We start from the raw sequence: 25,480 nt of genomic DNA on the forward strand, positions 1-25,480 counted from the left end.
CCTGAGGTCTCTCATGATAGCAGGTGGTTAAATAGAAATTCGCTGCTCAGCTGACCCTGTAGGAGCAACCGTATGCCAAAAATGTAAGCAGAATGAGCTTTTCAGTGAATAGCAGCCAGGCACATTTTAGCTAGTTTTACTTGTAAGTGGGGTTGGAAACGCTTTTCAGGATCAGTACTGGGCTCAAAACATGCAGCCCTGAGGTCTCTCATGCTAGCAGGTGGTTAAATAGAAATTCGCTGCTCAGCTGACCCTGTAGGAGCAACCGTATGCCAAAAATGTAAGCAGAATGAGCTTTTCAGTGAAGAGCAGCCAGGCAAATTTTAGCTAGTTTTACTTGTAAGTGGAGTTGGAAACGCTTTTCAGGCTCAGTACTGGGCTCAAAACATGCAGCCTTAAGGTCTCTCATGATAGCAGGTGGTTAAATAGAAATTTGCTGCTCAGCTGACCCTGTAGGAGCAAACGTATGCCAAAAAAATGTAAGCAGAATGAGCTTTTCAGTGAATAGCAGCCAGGCACATTTTAGCTAGTTTTCCTGTTAAGTGGGGTTGGAAACGCTTTTCAGGATCAGTACTGGGCTCAAGCAGGTGGTTAAATAGAAATTCGCTGCTCAGCTGACCCAGCAGGAGCAAACGTATGCCGCAGAATGAGCTTTTCAGTGAAGAGCAGCCAGGCACATTTTAGCTAGTTTTACTTGTAAGTGGAGTTGGAAACGCTTTTCAGGATCAGTACTGGGCTCAAAACATGCAGCCCTGAGGTCTCTCATGATAGCAGGTGGTTAAATAGAAATTTGCTGCTCAGCTGACCCTGTAGGAGCAACCGTATGCCAAAAATGTAAGGAGAATGAGCTTTTCAGTGAATAGCAGCCAGGCACATTTTAGCTAGTTTTACTTGTAAGTGGGGTTGGAAACGCTTTTCAGGATCAGTACTGGGCTCAAAACATGCAGCCCTGAGGTCTCTCATGATAGCAGGTGGTTAAATAGAAATTCGCTGCTCAGCTGACCCTGTAGGTGCAACCGTATGCCAAAAATGTAAGCAGAATGAGCTTTTCAGTGAAAAGCAGCCAGGCACATTTTAGCTAGTTTTACTTGTAAGTGGGGTTGGAAACGCTTTTCGGGCTCAGTACTGGGCTCAAAACATGCAGCCTTGAGGTCTCTCATGATAGCAGGTGGTTAAATAGAAATTCGCTGCTCAGCTGACCCTGTAGGAGCAAACGTATGCCAAAAATGTGCGCAGAATGAGCTTTTCGGTGAATAGCAGCCAGGCACATTTTAGCTAGTTTTACTTGTAAGTGGGGTTGGAAACGCTTTTCAGGATCAGTACTGGGCTCAAAACATTCAGCCCTGAGGTCTCTCATGATAGCAGGTGGTTAAATAGAAATTCGCTGCTCAGCTGACCCTGTAGGAGCAACCGTATGCCAAAAATGTAAGCAGAATGAGCTTTTCAGTGAATAGCAGCCAGGCACATTTTAGCTAGTTTTACTTGTAAGTGGAGTTGGAAACGCTTTTCTGGATCAGTACTGGGCTCAAAACATGCAGCCCTGAGGTCTCTCATGATAGCAGGTGGTTAAATAGAAATTCGCTGCTCAGCTGACCCTGTAGGAGCAACCGTATGCCAAAAATGTAAGCAGAATGAGCTTTTCAGTGAAAAGCAGCCAGGCACATTTTAGCTAGTTTTACTTGTAAGTGGGGTTGGAAACGCTTTTCGGGCTCAGTACTGGGCTCAAAACATGCAGCCTTGAGGTCTCTCATGATAGCAGGTGGTTAAATAGAAATTCGCTGCTCAGCTGACCCTGTAGGAGCAAACGTATGCCAAAAATGTAAGCAGAATGAGCTTTTCAGTGAATAGCAGCCAGGCACATTTTAGCTAGTTTTACTTGTAAGTGGGGTTTGAAACTCTTTTCAGGATCAGTACTGCGCTCAAAACATGCAGCCCTGAGGTCTCTCATGATAGCAGATGGTTAAGTAGAAATTTGCCACTTGGCTGACCCAGCAGGAGCAAACATATGCCAAAAATGTACACAGAATGAGCTTTTCAGTGAATAGCAGGCAGGCACATTTTAGCTAGTTTTACTTGTAAGTGGGGTTGGAAACGCTTTTCAGGATCAGTACTCGGCTCAAAACATGCAGCCCTGAGGTCTCTCATGATAGCAGGTGGTTAAATAGAAATTCGCTGTTCAGCTGACCCTGTAGGAGCAACCGTATGCCAAAAATGTAAGCAGAATGAGCTTTTCAGTGAAAAGCAGCCAGGCACATTTTAGCTAGTTTTACTTGTAAGTGAGGTTGGAAACGCTTTTCGGGCCCAGTACTGGGCTCAAAACATGCAGCCTTGAGGTCTCTCATGATAGCAGGTGGTTAAATAGAAATTCGCTGATCAGCTGACCCAGCAGGAGCAAACATATGCCAAAAATGTACACAGAATGAGCTTTTCAGTGAATAGCAGGCAGGCACATTTTAGCTAGTTTTACTTGTAAGTGGGGTTGGAAACGCTTTTCAGGATCAGTACTCGGCTCAAAACATGCAGCCCTGAGGTCTCTCATGATAGCAGGTGGTTAAATAGAAATTCGCTGTTCAGCTGACCCTGTAGGAGCAACCGTATGCCAAAAATGTAAGCAGAATGAGCTTTTCAGTGAATAGCAGCCAAGCATATTTTAGCTAGTTTTACTTGTAAGTGGAGTTGGAAACGCTTTTCAGGCTCAGGTACTGGGCTCAAAACATGCAGCCTTGAGGTCTCTCATGATAGCAGGTGGTTAAATAGAAATTCGCTGCTCAGCTGACCCTGTAGGAGCAAACGTATGCCAAAAATGTAAGCAGAATGAGCTTTTCAGTGAATAGCAGCCAGGCACATTTTAGCTAGTTTTACTTGTAAGTGGGGTTTGAAACTCTTTTCAGGATCAGTACTGGGCTCAAAACATGCAGCCCTGAGGTCTCTCATGATAGCAGGTGGTTAAATAGAAATTCGTTGCTCAGCTGACCCTGTAGGAGCAACCGTATGCCAAAAATGTAAGCAGAATGAGCTTTTCAGTGAATAGCAGCCAGGCACATTTTAGCTAGTTTTACTTGTAAGTGGGGTTGGAAACGCTTTTCAGGATCAGTACTGGGCTCAAAACATGCAGCCCTGAGGTCTCTCATGATAGCAGGTGGTTAAATAGAAATTCGCTGCTCAGCTGACCCTGTAGGAGCAACCGTATGCCAAAAATGTAAGCAGAATGAGCTTTTCAGTGAATAGCAGCCAAGCACATTTTAGCTAGTTTTACTTGTAAGTGGAGTTGGAAACGCTTTTCAGGATCAGTACTGGGCTCAAAACATGCAGCCCTGAGGTCTCTCATGATAGCAGGTGGTTAAATAGAAATTCGCTGCTCAGCTGACCCTGTAGGAGCAACCGTATGCCAAAAATGTAAGCAGAATGAGCTTTTCAGTGAATAGCAGCCAGGCACATTTTAGCTAGTTTTACTTGTAAGTGGGGTTGGAAACGCTTTTCAGGATCAGTACTGGGCTCAAAACATGCAGCCCTGAGGTCTCTCATGCTAGCAGGTGGTTAAATAGAAATTCGCTGCTCAGCTGACCCTGTAGGAGCAACCGTATGCCAAAAATGTAAGCAGAATGAGCTTTTCAGTGAAGAGCAGCCAGGCAAATTTTAGCTAGTTTTACTTGTAAGTGGAGTTGGAAACGCTTTTCAGGCTCAGTACTGGGCTCAAAACATGCAGCCTTAAGGTCTCTCATGATAGCAGGTGGTTAAATAGAAATTTGCTGCTCAGCTGACCCTGTAGGAGCAAACGTATGCCAAAAAAATGTAAGCAGAATGAGCTTTTCAGTGAATAGCAGCCAGGCACATTTTAGCTAGTTTTCCTGTTAAGTGGGGTTGGAAACGCTTTTCAGGATCAGTACTGGGCTCAAGCAGGTGGTTAAATAGAAATTCGCTGCTCAGCTGACCCAGCAGGAGCAAACGTATGCCGCAGAATGAGCTTTTCAGTGAAGAGCAGCCAGGCACATTTTAGCTAGTTTTACTTGTAAGTGGAGTTGGAAACGCTTTTCAGGATCAGTACTGGGCTCAAAACATGCAGCCCTGAGGTCTCTCATGATAGCAGGTGGTTAAATAGAAATTTGCTGCTCAGCTGACCCTGTAGGAGCAACCGTATGCCAAAAATGTAAGGAGAATGAGCTTTTCAGTGAATAGCAGCCAGGCACATTTTAGCTAGTTTTACTTGTAAGTGGGGTTGGAAACGCTTTTCAGGATCAGTACTGGGCTCAAAACATGCAGCCCTGAGGTCTCTCATGATAGCAGGTGGTTAAATAGAAATTCGCTGCTCAGCTGACCCTGTAGGTGCAACCGTATGCCAAAAATGTAAGCAGAATGAGCTTTTCAGTGAAAAGCAGCCAGGCACATTTTAGCTAGTTTTACTTGTAAGTGGGGTTGGAAACGCTTTTCGGGCTCAGTACTGGGCTCAAAACATGCAGCCTTGAGGTCTCTCATGATAGCAGGTGGTTAAATAGAAATTCGCTGCTCAGCTGACCCTGTAGGAGCAAACGTATGCCAAAAATGTGCGCAGAATGAGCTTTTCGGTGAATAGCAGCCAGGCACATTTTAGCTAGTTTTACTTGTAAGTGGGGTTGGAAACGCTTTTCAGGATCAGTACTGGGCTCAAAACATTCAGCCCTGAGGTCTCTCATGATAGCAGGTGGTTAAATAGAAATTCGCTGCTCAGCTGACCCTGTAGGAGCAACCGTATGCCAAAAATGTAAGCAGAATGAGCTTTTCAGTGAATAGCAGCCAGGCACATTTTAGCTAGTTTTACTTGTAAGTGGAGTTGGAAACGCTTTTCTGGATCAGTACTGGGCTCAAAACATGCAGCCCTGAGGTCTCTCATGATAGCAGGTGGTTAAATAGAAATTCGCTGCTCAGCTGACCCTGTAGGAGCAACCGTATGCCAAAAATGTAAGCAGAATGAGCTTTTCAGTGAAAAGCAGCCAGGCACATTTTAGCTAGTTTTACTTGTAAGTGGGGTTGGAAACGCTTTTCGGGCTCAGTACTGGGCTCAAAACATGCAGCCTTGAGGTCTCTCATGATAGCAGGTGGTTAAATAGAAATTCGCTGCTCAGCTGACCCTGTAGGAGCAAACGTATGCCAAAAATGTGCGCAGAATGAGCTTTTCAGTGAATAGCAGCCAGGCACATTTTAGCTAGTTTTACTTGTAAGTGGGGTTTGAAACTCTTTTCAGGATCAGTACTGCGCTCAAAACATGCAGCCCTGAGGTCTCTCATGATAGCAGGTGGTTAAGTAGAAATTTGCCACTTGGCTGACCCAGCAGGAGCAAACATATGCCAAAAATGTACACAGAATGAGCTTTTCAGTGAATAGCAGCCAGGCACATTTTAGCTAGTTTTACTTGTAAGTGGGGTTGGAAACGCTTTTCAGGATCAGTACTCGGCTCAAAACATGCAGCCCTGAGGTCTCTCATGATAGCAGGTGGTTAAATAGAAATTCGCTGCTCAGCTGACCCTGTAGGAGCAACCGTATGCCAAAAATGTAAGCAGAATGAGCTTTTCAGTGAATAGCAGCCAGGCACATTTTAGCTAGTTTTACTTGTAAGTGGGGTTGGAAACGCTTTTCAGGATCAGTACTGGGCTCAAAACATGCAGCCCTGAGGTCTCTCATGATAGCAGGTGGTTAAATAGAAATTCGCTGCTCAGCTGACCCTGTAGGAGCAAACGTATGCCAAAAATGTATGCAGAAAGAGCTTTTCAGTGAATAGCAGCCAGGCACATTATAGCTAGTTTTACTTTTAAGTGGGGTTGGAAATGCTTTTCAGGCTCAGTACTGGGCTCAAAAGATGCAGCTCTGAGGTCTCTCCTGATAGCGGGTGGTTAAGTATAAATTTGCCACTTGGCTGACCCAGCAGGAGCAAACGTATGCCAAAAATGTACACAGAATGAGCTTTTCAGTGAATAGCAGCCAGGCACATTTTAGCTAGTTTTACTTGTAAGTGGGGTTGGAAACGCTTTTCAGGATCAGTACTGGGCTCAAAACATGCAGCCCTGAGGTCTCTCATGATAGCAGGTGGTTAAATAGAAATTCGCTATTCAGCTGACCCGGCAGGAGCAAACGTATTCCAAAAATGTACGCAGAATGAGCTTTTTAGTGAAGAGCAGCCACGCGCATTTTAGCTAGTTTTACTTGTAAGTGGAGTTGGAAACGCTTTTCAGGATCAGTACTGGGCTCAAAACATGCAGCCCTGAGGTCTCTCATGATAGCAGGTGGTTAAATAGAAATTCGCTGCTCAGCTGACCCGGCAGGAGCCAATGTATGCCAAAAATGTACGCAGAATGAGCTTTTCAGTGAAGAGCAGCCAGGCCAATTTTAGCTAGTTTTACTTGTAAGTGGAGTTGGAAACGCTTTTCAGGCTCAGTACTGGGCTCAAAACATGCAGCCTTAAGGTCTCTCATGATAGCAGGTGGTTAAATAGAAATTCGCTGCTCAGCTGACCCTGTAGGAGCAAACGTATGCCAAAAAATGTAAGCAGAATGAGCTTTTCAGTGAATAGCAGCCAGGCACATTTTAGCTAGTTTTCCTGTTAAGTGGGGTTGGAAACGGTTTTCAGGATCAGTACTGGGCTCAAAACATGCAGCCCTGAGGTCTCTCATGATAGCAGGTGGTTAAATAGAAATTCGCTGCTCAGCTGACCCTGTAGGAGCAAACGTATGCCAAAAAATGTAAGCAGAATGAGCTTTTCAGTGAATAGCAGCCAGGCACATTTTAGCTAGTTTTCCTGTTAAGTGGGGTTGGAAACGCTTTTCAGGATCAGTACTGGGCTCAAAACATGCAGCCCTGAGGTCTCTCATGATAGCAGGTGGTTAAATAGAAATTCGCTGCTCAGCTGACCTAGCAGGAGCAAACGTATGCCGCAGAATGAGCTTTTCAGTGAAGAGCAGCCAGGCACATTTTAGCTAGTTTTACTTGTAAGTGGAGTTGGAAACGCTTTTCAGGATCAGTACTGGGCTCAAAACATGCAGCCCTGAGGTCTCTCATGATAGCAGGTGGTTAAATAGAAATTCGCTGCTCAGCTGACCCTGTAGGAGCAACCGTATGCCAAAAATGTAAGCAGAATGAGCTTTTCAGTGAATAGCAGCCAGGCACATTTTAGCTAGTTTTACTTGTAAGTGGGGTTGGAAACGCTTTTCAGGATCAGTACTGGGCTCAAAACATGCAGCCCTGAGGTCTCTCATGATAGCAGGTGGTTAAATAGAAATTCACTGCTCAGCTGACCCTGTAGGAGCAACCGTATGCCAAAAATGTAAGCAGGATGAGCTTTTCAGTGAAAAGGAGCCAGGCACATTTTAGCTAGTTTTACTTGTAAGTAGGGTTGGAAACGCTTTTCGGGCTCAGTACTGGGCTCAAAACATGCAGCCTTGAGGTCTCTCATGATAGCAGGTGGTTAAATAGAAATTCGCTGCTCAGCTGACCCTGTAGGAGCAAACGTATGCCAAAAATGTATGCAGAAAGAGCTTTTCAGTGAATAGCAGCCAGGCACATTATAGCTAGTTTTACTTTTAAGTGGGGTTGGAAATGCTTTTCAGGCTCAGTACTGGGCTCAAAAGATGCAGCTCTGAGGTCTCTCCTGATAGCGGGTGGTTAAGTATAAATTTGCCACTTGGCTGACCCAGCAGGAGCAAACGTATGCCAAAAATGTACACAGAATGAGCTTTTCAGTGAATAGCAGCCAGGCACATTTTAGCTAGTTTTACTTGTAAGTGGGGTTGGAAACGCTTTTCAGGATCAGTACTGGGCTCAAAACATGCAGCCCTGAGGTCTCTCATGATAGCAGGTGGTTAAATAGAAATTCGCTATTCAGCTGACCCGGCAGGAGCAAACGTATTCCAAAAATGTACGCAGAATGAGCTTTTTAGTGAAGAGCAGCCACGCGCATTTTAGCTAGTTTTACTTGTAAGTGGAGTTGGAAACGCTTTTCAGGATCAGTACTGGGCTCAAAACATGCAGCCCTGAGGTCTCTCATGATAGCAGGTGGTTAAATAGAAATTCGCTGCTCAGCTGACCCGGCAGGAGCCAATGTATGCCAAAAATGTACGCAGAATGAGCTTTTCAGTGAAGAGCAGCCAGGCCAATTTTAGCTAGTTTTACTTGTAAGTGGAGTTGGAAACGCTTTTCAGGCTCAGTACTGGGCTCAAAACATGCAGCCTTAAGGTCTCTCATGATAGCAGGTGGTTAAATAGAAATTCGCTGCTCAGCTGACCCTGTAGGAGCAAACGTATGCCAAAAAATGTAAGCAGAATGAGCTTTTCAGTGAATAGCAGCCAGGCACATTTTAGCTAGTTTTCCTGTTAAGTGGGGTTGGAAACGGTTTTCAGGATCAGTACTGGGCTCAAAACATGCAGCCCTGAGGTCTCTCATGATAGCAGGTGGTTAAATAGAAATTCGCTGCTCAGCTGACCCAGCAAGAGCAAACGTATGCCGCAGAATGAGCTTTTCAGTGAAGAGCAGCCAGGCACATTTTAGCTAGTTTTACTTGTAAGTGGAGTTGGAAACGCTTTTCAGGATCAGTACTGGGCTCAAAACATGCAGCCCTGAGGTCTCTCATGATAGCAGGTGGTTAAATAGAAATTCGCTGCTCAGCTGACCCTGTAGGAGCAACCGTATGCCAAAAATGTAAGCAGAATGAGCTTTTCAGTGAATAGCAGCCAGGCACATTTTAGCTAGTTTTACTTGTAAGTGGGGTTGGAAACGCTTTTCAGGATCAGTACTGGGCTCAAAACATGCAGCCCTTAGGTCTCCCATGATAGCAGGTGGTTAAATAGAAATTCGCTGCTCAGCTGACCCTGTAGGAGCAACCGTATGCCAAAAATGTAAGCAGAATGAGCTTTTCAGTGAAAAGGAGCCAGGCACATTTTAGCTAGTTTTACTTGTAAGTAGGGTTGGAAACGCTTTTCGGGCTCAGTACTGGGCTCAAAACATGCAGCCTTGAGGTCTCTCATGATAGCAGGTAGTTAAATAGAAATTCGCTGCTCAGCTGACCCTGTAGGAGCAACCGTATGCCAAAAATGTAAGCGAATGAGCATTTCAGTGAAAAGCAGCCAGGCACATTTTAGCTAGTTTTACTTGTAAGTGAGGTTGGAAACGCTTTTCGGGCTCAGTACTGGGCTCAAAACATGCAGCCTTGAGGTCTCTCATGATAGCAGGTGGTTAAATAGAAATTCGCTGATCAGCTGACCCTGTAAGAGCAAGCGTATGCCAAAAATGTAAGCAGAATGAGCTTTTCAGTGAATAGCAGCCAAGCACATTTTAGCTAGTTTTACTTGTAAGTGGAGTTGGAAACGCTTTTCAGGCTCAGGTACTGGGCTCAAAACATGCAGCCTTGAGGTCTCTCATGATAGCAGGTGGTTAAATAGAAATTCACTGCTCAGCTGACCCTGTAGGAGCAAACGTATGCCAAAAATGTAAGCAGAATTAGCTTTTCAGTGAATAGCAGCCAGGCACATTTTAGCTAGTTTTACTTGTAAGTGGGGTTTGAAACTCTTTTCAGGATCAGTACTGGGCTCAAAACATGCAGCCCTGAGGTCTCTCATGATAGCAGGTGGTTAAATAGAAATTCGCTGCTCAGCTGACCCTGTAGGAGCAAACGTATGCCAAAAATGTAAGCAGAACGAGCTTTTCAGTGAATAGCAGCCAGGCACATTTTAGCTAGTTTTACTTGTAAGTGGGGTTTGAAACTCTTTTCAGGATCAGTACTGCGCTCAAAACATGCAGCCCTGAGGTCTCTCATGATAGCAGGTGGTTAAGTAGAAATTTGCCACTTGGCTGACCCAGCAGGAGCAAACATATGCCAAAAATGTACACAGAATGAGCTTTTCAGTGAATAGCAGGCAGGCACATTTTAGCTAGTTTTACTTGTAAGTGAGGTTGGAAACGCTTTTCGGGCTCAGTACTGGGCTCAAAACATGCAGCCTTGAGGTCTCTCATGATAGCAGGTGGTTAAATAGAAATTCGCTGATCAGCTGACCCTGTAAGAGCAAGCGTATGCCAAAAATGTAAGCAGAATGAGCTTTATCAGTGAATAGCAGCCAAGCACATTTTAGCTAGTTTTACTTGTAAGTGGAGTTGGAAACGCTTTTCAGGCTCAGGTACTGGGCTCAAAACATGCAGCCTTGAGGTCTCTCATGATAGCAGGTGGTTAAATAGAAATTCGCTGCTCAGCTGACCCTGTAGGAGCAAACGTATGCCAAAAAAGTAAGCAGAATTAGCTTTTCAGTGAATAGCAGCCAGGCACATTTTAGCTAGTTTTACTTGTAAGTGGGGTTTGAAACTCTTTTCAGGATCAGTACTGGGCTCAAAACATGCAGCCCTGAGGTCTCTCATGATAGCAGGTGGTTAAATAGAAATTCGCTGCTCAGCTGACCCTGTAGGAGCAACCGTATGCCAAAAATGTAAGCAGAATGAGCTTTTCAGTGAATAGCAGCCAGGCACATTTTAGCTAGTTTTACTTGTAAGTGGGGTTGGAAACGCTTTTCAGGATCAGTACTGGGCTCAAAACATGCAGCCCTGAGGTCTCTCATGATAGCAGGTGGTTAAATAGAAATTCGCTGCTCAGCTGACCCTGTAGGAGCAACCGTATGCCAAAAATGTAAGCAGAATGAGCTTTTCAGTGAATAGCAGCCAAGCACATTTTAGCTAGTTTTACCTGTAAGTGGGGTTGGAAACGCTTTTCAGGATCAGTACTGGGCTCAAAACATGCAGCCCTGAGGTCTCTCATGATAGCAGGTGGTTAAATAGAAATTCGCTGCTCAGCTGACCCTGTAGGAGCAAACGTATGCCAAAAATGTAAGCAGAATGAGCTTTTCAGTGAATAGCAGCCAGGCACATTTTAGCTAGTTTTACTTGTAAGTGGGGTTTGAAACTCTTTTCAGGATCAGTACTGCGCTCAAAACATGCAGCCCTGAGGTCTCTCATGATAGCAGGTGGTTAAGTAGAAATTTGCCACTTGGCTGACCCAGCAGGAGCAAACATATGCCAAAAATGTAAGCAGAATGAGCTTTTCAGTGAAAAGCAGCCAGGCACATTTTAGCTAGTTTTACTTGTAAGTGAGGTTGGAAACGCTTTTCGGGCTCAGTACTGGTCACAAAACATGCAGCCTTGAGGTCTCTCATGATAGCAGGTGGTTAAATAGAAATTCGCTGATCAGCTGACCCTGTAAGAGCAAGCGTATGCCAAAAATGTAAGCAGAATGAGCTTTTCAGTGAATAGCAGCCAAGCACATTTTAGCTAGTTTTACTTGTAAGTGGAGTTGGAAACGCTTTTCAGGCTCAGGTACTGGGCTCAAAACATGCAGCCTTGAGGTCTCTCATGATAGCAGGTGGTTAAATAGAAATTCGCTGCTCAGCTGACCCTGTAGGAGCAAACGTATGCCAAAAATGTAAGCAGAATGAGCTTTTCAGTGAATAGCAGCCAGGCACATTTTAGCTAGTTTTACTTGTAAGTGGGGTTTGAAACTCTTTTCAGGATCAGTACTGGGCTCAAAACATGCAGCCCTGAGGTCTCTCATGATAGCAGGTGGTTAAATAGAAATTCGCTGCTCAGCTGACCCTGTAGGAGCAACCGTATGCCAAAAATGTAAGCAGAATGAGCTTTTCAGTGAATAGCAGCCAGGCACATTTTAGCTAGTTTTACTTGTAAGTGGGGTTTGAAACGCTTTTCAGGATCAGTACTGGGCTCAAAACATGCAGCCCTGAGGTCTCTCATGATAGCAGGTGGTTAAATAGAAATTCACTGCTCAGCTGACCCTGTAGGAGCAACCGTATGCCAAAAATGTAAGCAGAATGAGCTTTTCAGTGAATAGCAGCCAAGCACATTTCAGCTAGTTTTACTTGTAAGTGGAGTTGGAAACGCTTTTCAGGATCAGTACTGGGCTCAAAACATGCAGCCCTGAGGTCTCTCATGATAGCAGGTGGTTAAATAGAAATTCCCTGCTCAGCTGACCCTGTAGGAGCAACCGTATGCCAAAAATGTAAGCAGAATGAGCTTTTCAGTGAATAGCAGCCAGGCACATTTTAGCTAGTTTTACTTGTAAGTGGGGTTGGAAACGCTTTTCAGGATCAGTACTGGGCTCAAAACATGCAGCCCTGAGGTCTCTCATGATAGCAGGTGGTTAAATAGAAATTCGCTGCTCAGCTGACCCTGTAGGAGCAACCGTATGCCAAAAATGTAAGCAGAATGAGCTTTTCAGTGAAGAGCAGCCAGGCAAATTTTAGCTAGTTTTACTTGTAAGTGGAGTTGGAAACGCTTTTCAGGCTCAGTACTGGGCTCAAAACATGCAGCCTTAAGGTCTCTCATGATAGCAGGTGGTTAAATAGAAATTCGCTGCTCAGCTGACCCTGTAGGAGCAAACGTATGCCAAAAAATGTAAGCAGAATGAGCTTTTCAGTGAATAGCAGCCAGGCACATTTTAGCTAGTTTTCCTGTTAAGTGGGGTTGGAAACGCTTTTCAGGATCAGTACTGGGCTCAAAACATGCAGCCCTGAGGTCTCTCATGATAGCAGGTGGTTAAATAGAAATTCGCTGCTCAGCTGACCCTGTAGGAGCAACCGTATGCCAAAAATGTAAGCAGAATGAGCTTTTCAGTGAATAGCAGCTAGGCACATTTTAGCTAGTTTTACTTGTAAGTGGGGTTGGAAACGCTTTTCAGGATCAGTGCTGGGCTCAAAACATGCAGCCCTGAGGTCTCTCATGATAGCAGGTGGTTAAATAGAAATTCGCTGCTCAGCTGACCCTGTAGGAGCAACCGTATGCCAAAAATGTAAGCAGAATGAGCTTTTCAAAGCAGCCAGGCACATTTTAGCTAGTTTTACTTGTAAGTAGGGTTGGAAACGCTTTTCGGGCTCAGTACTGGGCTCAAAACATGCAGCCTTGAGGTCTCTCATGATAGCAGGTGGTTAAATAGAAATTCGCTGCTCAGCTGACCCTGTAGGAGCAAACGTATGCCAAAAATGTAAGCAGAATGAGCTTTTCAGTGAATAGCAGCCAGGCACATTTTAGCTAGTTTTACTTGTAAGTGGGGTTTGAAACTCTTTTCAGGATCAGTACTGCGCTCAAAACATGCAGCCCTGAGGTCTCTCATGATAGCAGGTGGTTAAGTAGAAATTTGCCACTTGGCTGACCCAGCAGGAGCAAACATATGCCAAAAATGTACACAGAATGAGCTTTTCAGTGAATAGCAGGCAGGCACATTTTAGCTAGTTTTACTTGTAAGTGGGGTTGGAAACGCTTTTCAGGATCAGTACTCGGCTCAAAACATGCAGCCCTGAGGTCTCTCATGATAGCAGGTGGTTAAATAGAAATTCGCTGTTCAGCTGACCCTGTAGGAGCAACCGTATGCCAAAAATGTAAGCAGAATGAGCTTTTCAGTGAATAGCAGCCAGGCACATTTTAGCTAGTTTTACTTGTAAGTGGGGTTGGAAACGCTTTTCAGGATCAGTACTGGGCTCAAAACATGCAGCCCTGAGGTCTCTCATGATAGCAGGTGGTTAAATAGAAATTCGCTGTTCAGCTGACCCTGTAGGAGCAACCGTATGCCAAAAATGTAAGCAGAATGAGCTTTTCAGTGAAAAGCAGCCAGGCACATTTTAGCTAGTTTTACTTGTAAGTGAGGTTGGAAACGCTTTTCGGGCTCAGTACTGGGCTCAAAACATGCAGCCTTGAGGTCTCTCATGATAGCAGGTGGTTAAATAGAAATTCGCTGATCAGCTGACCCTGTAAGAGCAAGCGTATGCCAAAAATGTAAGCAGAATGAGCTTTTCAGTGAATAGCAGCCAAGCACATTTTAGCTAGTTTTACTTGTAAGTGGGGTTTGAAACTCTTTTCAGGATCAGTACTGGGCTCAAAACATGCAGCCCTGAGGTCTCTCATGATAGCAGGTGGTTAAATAGAAATTCGCTGCTCAGCTGACCCTGTAGGAGCAACCGTATGCCAAAAATGTAAGCAGAATGAGCTTTTCAGTGAATAGCAGCCAGGCACATTTTAGCTAGTTTTACTTGTAAGTGGGGTTTGAAACGCTTTTCAGGATCAGTACTGGGCTCAAAACATGCAGCCCTGAGGTCTCTCATGATAGCAGGTGGTTAAATAGAAATTCGCTGCTCAGCTGACCCTGTAGGAGCAACCGTATGCCAAAAATGTAAGCAGAATGAGCTTTTCAGTGAATAGCAGCCAGGCACATTTTAGCTAGTTTTACTTGTAAGTGGGGTTGGAAACGCTTTTCAGGATCAGTACTGGGCTCAAAACATGCAGCCCTGAGGTCTCTCATGATAGCAGGTGGTTAAATAGAAATTCGCTGCTCAGCTGACCCTGTAGGAGCAACCGTATGCCAAAAATGTAAGCAGAATGAGCTTTTCAGTGAATAGCAGCCAAGCACATTTTAGCTAGTTTTACTTGTAAGTGGAGTTGGAAACGCTTTTCAGGATCAGTACTGGGCTCAAAACATGCAGCCATGAGGTCTCTCATGATAGCAGGTGGTTAAATAGAAATTCGCTGCTCAGCTGACCCTGTAGGAGCAACCGTATGCCAAAAATGTAAGCAGAATGAGCTTTTCAGTGAATAGCAGCCAGGCACATTTTAGCTAGTTTTACTTGTAAGTGGGGTTGGAAACGCTTTTCAGGATCAGTACTGGGCTCAAAACATGCAGCCCTGAGGTCTCTCATGATAGCAGGTGGTTAAATAGAAATTCGCTGCTCAGCTGACCCTGTAGGAGCAACCGTATGCCAAAAATGTAAGCAGAATGAGCTTTTCAGTGAAAAGCAGCCAGGCACATTTTAGCTAGTTTTACTTGTAAGTGGGGTTGGAAACGCTTTTCGGGCTCAGTACTGGGCTCAAAACATGCAGCCTTGAGGTCTCTCATGATAGCAGGTGGTTAAATAGAAATTCGCTGCTCAGCTGACCCTGTAGGAGCAAACGTATGCCAAAAATGTGCGCAGAATGAGCTTTTCGGTGAATAGCAGCCAGGCACATTTTAGCTAGTTTTACTTGTAAGTGGGGTTTGAAACTCTTTTCAGGATCAGTACTGCGCTCAAAACATGCAGCCCTGAGGTCTCTCATGATAGCAGGTGGTTAAGTAGAAATTTGCCACTTGGCTGACCCAGCAGGAGCAAACATATGCCAAAAATGTACACAGAATGAGCTTTTCAGTGAATAGCAGGCAGGCACATTTTAGCTAGTTTTACTTGTAAGTGGGGTTGGAAACGCTTTTCAGGATCAGTACTCGGCTCAAAACATGCAGCCCTGAGGTCTCTCATGATAGCAGGTGGTTAAATAGAAATTCGCTGTTCAGCTGACCCTGTAGGAGCAACCGTATGCCAAAAATGTAAGCAGAATGAGCTTTTCAGTGAATAGCAGCCAGGCACATTTTAGCTAGTTTTACTTGTAAGTGGGGTTGGAAACGCTTTTCAGGATCAGTACTGGGCTCAAAACATGCAGCCCTGAGGTCTCTCATGATAGCAGGTGGTTAAATAGAAATTCGCTGTTCAGCTGACCCTGTAGGAGCAACCGTATGCCAAAAATGTAAGCAGAATGAGCTTTTCAGTGAAAAGCAGCCAGGCACATTTTAGCTAGTTTTACTTGTAAGTGAGGTTGGAAACGCTTTTCGGGCTCAGTACTGGGCTCAAAACATGCAGCCTTGAGGTCTCTCATGATAGCAGGTGGTTAAATAGAAATTCGCTGATCAGCTGACCCTGTAAGAGCAAGCGTATGCCAAAAATGTAAGCAGAATGAGCTTTTCAGTGAATAGCAGCCAAGCACATTTTAGCTAGTTTTACTTGTAAGTGGAGTTGGAAACGCTTTTCAGGCTCAGGTACTGGGCTCAAAACATGCAGCCTTGAGGTCTCTCATGATAGCAGGTGGTTAAATAGAAATTCGCTGCTCAGCTGACCCTGTAGGAGCAAACGTATGCCAAAAATGTAAGCAGAATGAGCTTTTCAGTGAATAGCAGCCAGGCACATTTTAGCTAGTTTTACTTGTAAGTGGGGTTTGAAACTCTTTTCAGGATCAGTACTGGGCTCAAAACATGCAGCCCTGAGGTCTCTCATGATAGCAGGTGGTTAAATAGAAATTCGCTGCTCAGCTGACCCTGTAGGAGCAACCGTATGCCAAAAATGTAAGCAGAATGAGCTTTTCAGTGAATAGCAGCCAGGCACATTTTAGCTAGTTTTACTTGTAAGTGGGGTTTGAAACGCTTTTCAGGATCAGTACTGGGCTCAAAACATGCAGCCCTGAGGTCTCTCATGATAGCAGGTGGTTAAATAGAAATTCGCTGCTCAGCTGACCCTGTAGGAGCAACCGTATGCCAAAAATGTAAGCAGAATGAGCTTTTCAGTGAATAGCAGCCAGGCACATTTTAGCTAGTTTTACTTGTAAGTGGGGTTGGAAACGCTTTTCAGGATCAGTACTGGGCTCAAAACATGCAGCCCTGAGGTCTCTCATGATAGCAGGTGGTTAAATAGAAATTCGCTGCTCAGCTGACCCTGTAGGAGCAACCGTATGCCAAAAATGTAAGCAGAATGAGCTTTTCAGTGAATAGCAGCCAAGCACATTTTAGCTAGTTTTACTTGTAAGTGGAGTTGGAAACGCTTTTCAGGATCAGTACTGGGCTCAAAACATGCAGCCATGAGGTCTCTCATGATAGCAGGTGGTTAAATAGAAATTCGCTGCTCAGCTGACCCTGTAGGAGCAACCGTATGCCAAAAATGTAAGCAGAATGAGCTTTTCAGTGAATAGCAGCCAGGCACATTTTAGCTAGTTTTACTTGTAAGTGGGGTTGGAAACGCTTTTCAGGATCAGTACTGGGCTCAAAACATGCAGCCCTGAGGTCTCTCATGATAGCAGGTGGTTAAATAGAAATTCGCTGCTCAGCTGACCCTGTAGGAGCAACCGTATGCCAAAAATGTAAGCAGAATGAGCTTTTCAGTGAAAAGCAGCCAGGCACATTTTAGCTAGTTTTACTTGTAAGTGGGGTTGGAAACGCTTTTCGGGCTCAGCACTGGGCTCAAAACATGCAGCCTTGAGGTCTCTCATGATAGCAGGTGGTTAAATAGAAATTCGCTGCTCAGCTGACCCTGTAGGAGCAAACGTATGCCAAAAATGTGCGCAGAATGAGCTTTTCGGTGAATAGCAGCCAGGCACATTTTAGCTAGTTTTACTTGTAAGTGGGGTTTGAAACTCTTTTCAGGATCAGTACTGCGCTCAAAACATGCAGCCCTGAGGTCTCTCATGATAGCAGGTGGTTAAATAGAAATTCGCTGCTCAGCTGACCCTGTAGGAGCAACCGTATGCCAAAAATGTAAGCAGAATGAGCTTTTCAGTGAATAGCAGCCAGGCACATTTTAGCTAGTTTTACTTGTAAGTGGGGTTGGAAACGCTTTTCAGGATCAGTACTGGGCTCAAAACATGCAGCCCTGAGGTCTCTCATGATAGCAGGTGGTTAAATAGAAATTCGCTGCTCAGCTGACCCTGTAGGAGCAACCGTATGCCAAAAATGTAAGCAGAATGAGCTTTTCAGTGAAAAGCAGCTGTCATGTGCTTATCTAGGTTCCTGATCGATACTGTGACCTTATGCCCCTATTCGGCTATAAAGCCCCTTTTATTCCCTATATTGGCATAACCGTTCAAGTGCGATTTTCTGAAAAGTCATCTCTGGCCTCACACGAGCAGAGCCACAGAGCCACATTCCAGCATGACTCTCTGCTACTTCCTTTGCGACCAATTAGTGCAATGACAGAGCAGCAGTCACTATCTGATATTCCTAGATAACACTCCGAGTTCTTCAACAAGATAAAAACTTAGCAAACCTGGAAATCCCCGCTTGCTATGTTTTGATTAGTAATAGAACTCTAATGAGCAACTGATAGCTGCCACTTCCTAGTGACATCTTTAATTGACGTCTTATGTCCAGCAAACTTGCGTCAAACCCGGCACCTGTCAGGTATAAATATTACCAACGTTGCCTTAAGCAATGTGAGCTGTTGTGAACAGGGAGCGAAGCTAGCTGCTGTCGAGCGTTGCCTGTTGCTGATGCCAGCTGCCTGCATGACCAGTGTTGGTAAAAACTAGCACTCTGTCGCTGCAGCCTGCTATCCCGTGGTGGTGAAGCTACTGATTACCATTATCGCCGCTACAGCGCGAACTGTGGTTCAGTACGCTTGAGGAGCCGTGCAGCCGTCCTCTGCGAAGACATCCAGCCCAGCTGCCCGCGGACGCTGTCACCCCTCCTTCCTCCCGACGCGCTGAGAGAAGCCGCTGCCTTTCTCGTGCAGAGAAATCCAGTCCCGGCGCTTCCGGTTTACCCTCGCAGGTGACTGGGATATCGAGAGAGAGACCCCTGAAGGAGATACCAATCCTCCATCATTCTATTCAGAGGTATGGTGTTGACTAAACCCTTATAAGAGAATTCTTGAAACAAACCTTGGCAAAACCAACTTAACTTAAGCTACTTACTTACTCCCCCTTCTCACGTGTTAGGCTTAGGTCAGGCACACCGGGGTAGGCTTAGTTAGAAGCACCAGTTGAGTATGTTAGCCTAATGTATATATGACTGTATATATGTTTTATTACTTTTAAACCATTGTATGGCTAAGAAACCATATCAATGCTTTTACAGTTCTATTTCGCAATTCTTATCTTACTGTACGTACTTTTTATAATAACAGTTATTGCAATTGTGGCAATACATTTCTCTTGTATGAGAAGAAAGACTGTTCAATAAATGTTAACCTTTATTGATACACGCCCGTCTCTCTATTCTCTACATATTGTGAAAGTAAACTGCACCAGACTGACTGAGTGAAATCTATGTCTATTGTTTCACACGACCCTAGAGATCGACTCTTGATCTGAGGAGCAAAGTTGTCATGTTGCACGGTTGTTGGAAAACTGAATCCCTTCTTGTCTGTGCCAGGGAAGCTGATCACTTCCTATGCAGAGAAGAAAGTTTCCAGTGACCTCTGAGCTAGTTGGTAACACAACCCAATTAAGTTTAGCATAGTCAGTGGAGGCCTGGAATTTAGCCAGTTCCACGTCGATACTACTGTTTATGTTATTCCAATGCGCAGGGCCTAGTGGGAAACTAGGAACTACACTACATGGCGCCCTAACGTTTGGTAAGGCGATAAACTAACGTAAGACTTGTAGAGTAACTCAGTCGTGCATATTTCACACCCCTTTCACCCGTAAATACTCCAATAGACGTCTGGAGTGGGTGAAAGGTTAAAATCCGCCCGACCTTAGTAGGAAGAGATTCCTATGTAAAGCTCTGGTTTATTCAACGTTGAAGGATACAGTGTTCCAAAATATTGTGCATCTAATCTTTGTCTCCTTGGAGACCTACTCTGCAAAAAACTGCATTTATAAAATGTCAGACAATGAAGGAGCAGCTAGGCTGGCTTCCATACTAATAGAGGAAGACACGAGTCTCCTACAAGCAGACCCGGATGCTATTATCATCCCGGTCCAGTTAAGAAGATCTATAACTTTAAAACTTATAGAGAATGGACTGACACCTCAAGGTGGTACAGTAATTTTCGTGATAGAGGCTCACGAGTATCGGCAGACAGAGGTATTCTATTCATGGATAAACTTTCCAGCGGTAAACGCTATAACACAAGAGTTTCACTATTACAAAATAGAGGAACCTCCGGGAGAGTACGCTCCATTCGAGGAGATTGAAATCCCACTTAAATTTCAAGAGCACCTGCTCTGGTTTAATGGCGCCCTAAAACACAATGATCACATAACTAGGCTCGGTCCACTAGGTAGACCAGGAGCCACGTGGCCGGTTCTAGCCAGCTACACACCACATCCTGACATTGCAAGAATGTCTAGAGAAGAGCTGTTAGCACAGCTAAACACATTAATAAAAATACATAGGCAATTAGTCCAATATGTAATACGGACTGCAACAGTCCAGCCAGCTGTTAATACACCACAGCTGACCCCTCATCAGGGGAACACAAATAAAATTACACCACAGAACATACAGTCATGTCTTGGTAAAACACCCGTAAAACGGGAACAAATTTCTTTCTGGTTAGCCCAGAAAATCACTCAAATAGAGGCAGTATTTCCTGATACTACCCCTATTGAGAAACACAGAATCTTGACCATCTGCCTTCCTATGGGAATCGCACCACACGTGGAGGACTGCGACACTTGGGGTACAGTCTTTGCTTCCATTTACACAAAAACACACGGTGTTCCGTCTATGGCGGTAATACCAGAAGTGCTAAAACAGATTCAAAATGAATTCGGTCCAGAGCCAGCTTTAAATCTAGGTATGAAATTACTGAAAGATTTCAAGCAGGTCACGGCTATATTATTAGCCAACGTAAAGGGAGAAGCAGCATCTGTGGCGATTCGCCAGAAGTTGAGGGAAACAGATATAAAAGATCCTGTTGAGCTTGCAAAAATCATAGAAAAATGCTATGAAGAATTAGGTAGAGACAGCTTGGGTGGAAAACCAGTTAAACCCCAACTGCTCGAAAATCCAGAAAAATTATTTATTAAAAATAATTTAAATACTCCTAAAAAGAGCTGGGATGGAAATAAACAATCCACTCCCAAGGAAAAAGTTTTCCAGTCCAGAGGAAGGTCTCCTCGACGGAGGGAAAGAACTCCGACTCGAGAACGCCAGTCTCCCCAACGGGAGCCCTCTGAGAAAAGATATAACCTTAGAAATAGGGATAATATAAAAAAACCTGATAGATATCAAAGTACTGATACACGTCCCTCTCGATCTTTTCCACAGAATTCGGAAAGAAGAGGACGGTCAGACCCAGGAGAGCACACCAAGTCCAAAGACAAGGAACCTGCTCAAAATAAGAAATCTCAATTTCAGAAAAAGAAGGTAGCCAGTATTAGAGTAATCAACCATGCCGAGAATACTGAGGACACAGTTGAAAAACGGGGAGTGGGCATTGACAATGTTGGACAGTGCAGCAGAAATCAGTATAGCGCGCAAGAACTTGATGAGTCATCTGGAGACAGTGGACACGAATGAATACATTCAGGTTGAAACTGCCGACGCCAGACTTAGCGAGCCCCATAAAATATACGAAATAACATTACGTATAGAGGGTGATAAGACTAGGAAAATTAAGAGTCTGTTTTGGGATAAGCTCTCAAAAGGCTATGATATTCTGTTAGCTGAAAAAGATTGGCCCCCGGAGTTTGTCAGGGAGTGCCCTCGTGGCGAAGAAGTGATTATGCCTGCCTTCTCGAATCACATTCCGATTCATAAAAAATACACATATGCAAGGAAATGGGCAGTAGCCCAGGCACCTGCATTGTATAAAAATCATGTAGGATGGGATGAGGACTCTCCGCCTCACAAAATCCAGCTAAAAAGCGAACCAACTGCCCAACGGCAGTATCCCATAAAGCAAGAAGCTAAAAAACAGGTCAGGGAGATCTTAGATCAACTTGAGTACCAGGGGGTGATTGAAACATGCACCTCTCAAATGAACAATCCTTTGTTTCCTGTCTCCAAGCCAGACAATTCATATCGTCTAGTTTTGGACTACAGACATCTTAATACATGTTGCAAAACTTTTGCAGTACAAAACTCGCATAGTGCAGCCCTAATGAATAACATAGTTAGGAAAAAATATAAAACGACATTAGACATTTCTAATGGTTTCTTTTGTCAAAACATTGCACCAGAAAGCAGATACTTGACCGCTTTCTCCGCATTTGGGTCGCAGAAAAAATTCTGTCGACTCCCACAGGGGTTCAAGAACAGCCCAGGGCTATTCTCAGCTAGGGTAACAGAGTTACTACAAATCTATGATGATGAAGCATTATCTTACGTAGATGATATTTATCTCACAGACGACGACTTGGATACTCACTTGAAAAGAGTGAACACCATTATACTTGGGTTCGCAGCAGAGGGTTACAAATTCAACTTTAAAAAGTCTCGAATTGCCCATCTGACAGTACTGTTTTTAGGGTACGAATTATCAAGTGAAGGGAAAAGCCTAGCGGACAACTTCTTAGAGAAGTGCGCTGTACTCCAAGCTCCAAAAACGCTGAAGAATTTGCAATCAATACTAGGTTTTCTGAATTTCGGAAGAACTTACATTCTAAATTACGCAGAGAGGGTTAAACCCCTCTACGAACTAATTAAACCTGATTTAAAACAAATCAATTGGACTCAAAAACACACAGAAATTTTGAGATCACTGCAAACAGACATGTTAGCAAAAACAAAATTAGACACACGTGACAACACACGTGATCTTGTAATCCGAGTCATCCCAGGAAGATGCGGATTCACGTACCTAACCTCTAATGAAGGAGAAAAGGTACCAATTTCAATTAAATCTCACTTGTACACACAAGCAGAAAAAACATTCAGTCACACAGAAAGAACTGTGAACGCAGTGCAGATCGCATTAGCAAATGAACGAGAACTAGCACACGGCAAACGGATTAATATCCTTACAGCGGAATCCGCCTTCGAGGCGCTATTCAGCCCAGTAAACCTGCCTACAGTGTCACTGGATCCGAAATGGATACAGTGCATAGATTCTCTAGGAGCGGGAGACGTGAAATACTATTTCGCCCCGCAATACGAAGAACTGAATGATTTAGAATATGAAGAAGAATATCCTCTGCCAATCGAAATCCTGCCTCTCCCACTATATGCCTGTATAATCTACACAGATAGCTTTGTACAGCATTTCAACGTAGAGAGAAAATCCTACGATGCAGCATGTGCGATCATTAAATGTCGTTGGCTGTGCGGTAAAATCAAACCGAAAATAACAAAAACTGAATCAGTTAAGTACTGTTCGGCTCAAAGAACTGAGATCAGATCTTTAAAGATGGCGCTCGAAAATGCAGAACGCGAATTCCCCACACTTATAGTGTGCGATTCTCATTTTTGCGTCAATTCTTTCAACAACAAACTGCAGAGTTGGATCGAAAACGACTACAAAGATGACACAGGTGCCACAATAAAGCATAAAAAGCTCTGGAACGAGGTAGCTCTTTTACACAAAGAACTACAAAAGACTCACGTGATTCACGCACAGAGTCTTCAACGTGATGGCGTTCACGTTGCAGGGAATTCATTGGCTAATACAGCCACCGCGGAAGCAACTAACCCGGCTTCCGTAGCCACAAAAAAGCGTACAGATAAGTATATAGACGGGGAAACCATGCTGGCAGTAAGAACGACCGTAAAAGGCGACTGTGCAGCACTACCCGTAAACTATCCACTCAATTATGCATACATAATCGATGCAAACTCCGTTCCGTTTGCTCGAATCCCTGGAGTGGGGGATAGAGTAATTCCAAACACGAACAGGAGAATATTTTTAATAGCAGACGCACATATGGGTTTGGGTCTTAGGCACAGAAAGATCAAGGAATCACTGACTGAATTACAATCAGTATTCTGGTGGCCGGGAATGAGTGTAGAACACCAAATATATGCAAACAACTGTGAAAACTGCAATAGGGATCGCAGTGGCGAACCTTGCTACCGGCTACCAATCAGAAAGAGCGTAATGCTGCCTGCACCCCAACCTGCGTCCTATTAATTAGTTAAGACGAAAAGCACTTAAAAAATGAGGTCACCAGCGCTCGGCTGACGCTAGAACGGTTATAAAAGATTAGCGAGTCCATATCGGCACATACGCAATTACCACGTTCCATTCTGACCAGGGTCCTGCTTTCAGCTCTCGAGCCTATAAGGAGGCCATGGCTAGCATGGGAATTGGGTTGCGGTATTCTTGTCCGTCGCATAAGTGTGGAAGAAAGAAAAAACCGGGACATAAAGCAATCTATAACAGCGAAGGTATTAGGTTCAGGCGCTGGGTGGGTCAAACATTTAATAAGTGTCCAGACTAGTCTTAACAACATGCCAAGAAATTCTCTAAAAGGTTTCAGCCCATACGAACTATTGTTCGGAATAAGAATGAACGTTCAGGACCTCGATAGTCAGATGTCAGTGGTACAAAAAGAAACAAAGCAGTTTGAAGTAAAAGACCGTTTGGCTGTTTTACAGGAACTGAATGAAACAAGAAAATCATTAAGCAACATAAAGTTAAAGCAACAGCCAAATACCACTGACGAGGCACCACCCGCAACAGCCCCAGCAAGGCCTGTCTGGATTCCAAAGATTGGGGATCTAGTCAGAGAAAAGATCGCGGTTAAGAAGGAATTTGGGCCTTCTTACAGAAAAGCAGTACCTGTCTTGGCAGTCACCGGAACAAGATCAGTTGTGCTACCGCCCCTTGCTGGTAAAAAGGAGAACAGAATCGTGTCCATCGATCTGGTAAAACCACAAGCATGTGGCCTATAATCAACAGTAGGCCCAGTGGACTCCCAAGAAACAACAGAATACCCAAACTTGCAACAATCCAAGAGGTTCAAACTGAAAGACTCATCACATTCGATCAGCCTGCAGTGCACAATGAAGGACTATGCAATACAGCCATGGAACTCGTGCCTCTTGAAACACAGATTGAAACAGTTCGTCAAGAAACAACACCAGTCTACAATGATGTGGCATCAGAAAGTGCTACCGAAAGACAGATTGAAAGAATTGACAGAACTGCCTCTGGTTATTTCATCAACTTCGACAACTTCTCTGAAGATTTTAACGACCCCGAAGTGATGCCAGAAACAAAAAAGTCTTTTAAAGAAAAAGCAACGGAACTCTTTCATCAACTGAGGGAAATCTACCTTGTTTCCCCTTGGCTAGAGTTCTGGTTCGGTCTAGGTGTATTTTTCCTCCTGCTTTGGCTCATCATGGTACTGTGTTTGGGAAAATTCATTTAAGGAAAATATATTACAATGGACACAGCAAGTCAGAACATCAACCTAGTCCTGAAACCACACAGATCATCCCACGTGAAGAAAAGAGAACTGTCAACAGTAAATGTCACAGCAATTCCAATACCTGGTGGGGTAGTATGGGAGAAAACAGACTATGAGATCTATGGTCCGGTCGAAATCCTGAAGTATCCTCATCAACTAAAGGTTTCCTTAAGTGACTTTGTTACACCTAGTACATTCTCTGATGATTGGGACTTTAACAGTATTAATGACATGATGTCTGATTTAGTAATGTCAGCTAGATTCACAGATCATGATTATTTACAAGGTTCATCTAGTTATGAGCAGTTATTCTGTTATACCCACTATGGGGATCATTACTTGCATAAATCTGCACAGCCTAGAAATGTTTTTATGTATAATCAATGGGAACATTGTTCTACACCACCTAAAAGCAGTTCTAAAGCATTCTTTGAGAGATTCAAATACTTCTCAGGGTTTAACACAAGTGATGCAGAAACGTTTTATTTCAAACTGTTAGATAAAACAGGAATGAAAACAATGCTGACAAATTCTAAATTGATATATTCAGAAGCATTTTATGACAAAATGATGACATTTGGTTTTGATTATTGGAAAAATAATATTGAAA

The sequence above is a fragment of the Lissotriton vulgaris genome, chromosome 7, assembly GCF_964263255.1.
Source record: "Lissotriton vulgaris chromosome 7, aLisVul1.2, whole genome shotgun sequence".
NCBI classification, from domain to species: Eukaryota; Metazoa; Chordata; class Amphibia; order Caudata; family Salamandridae; genus Lissotriton; species Lissotriton vulgaris.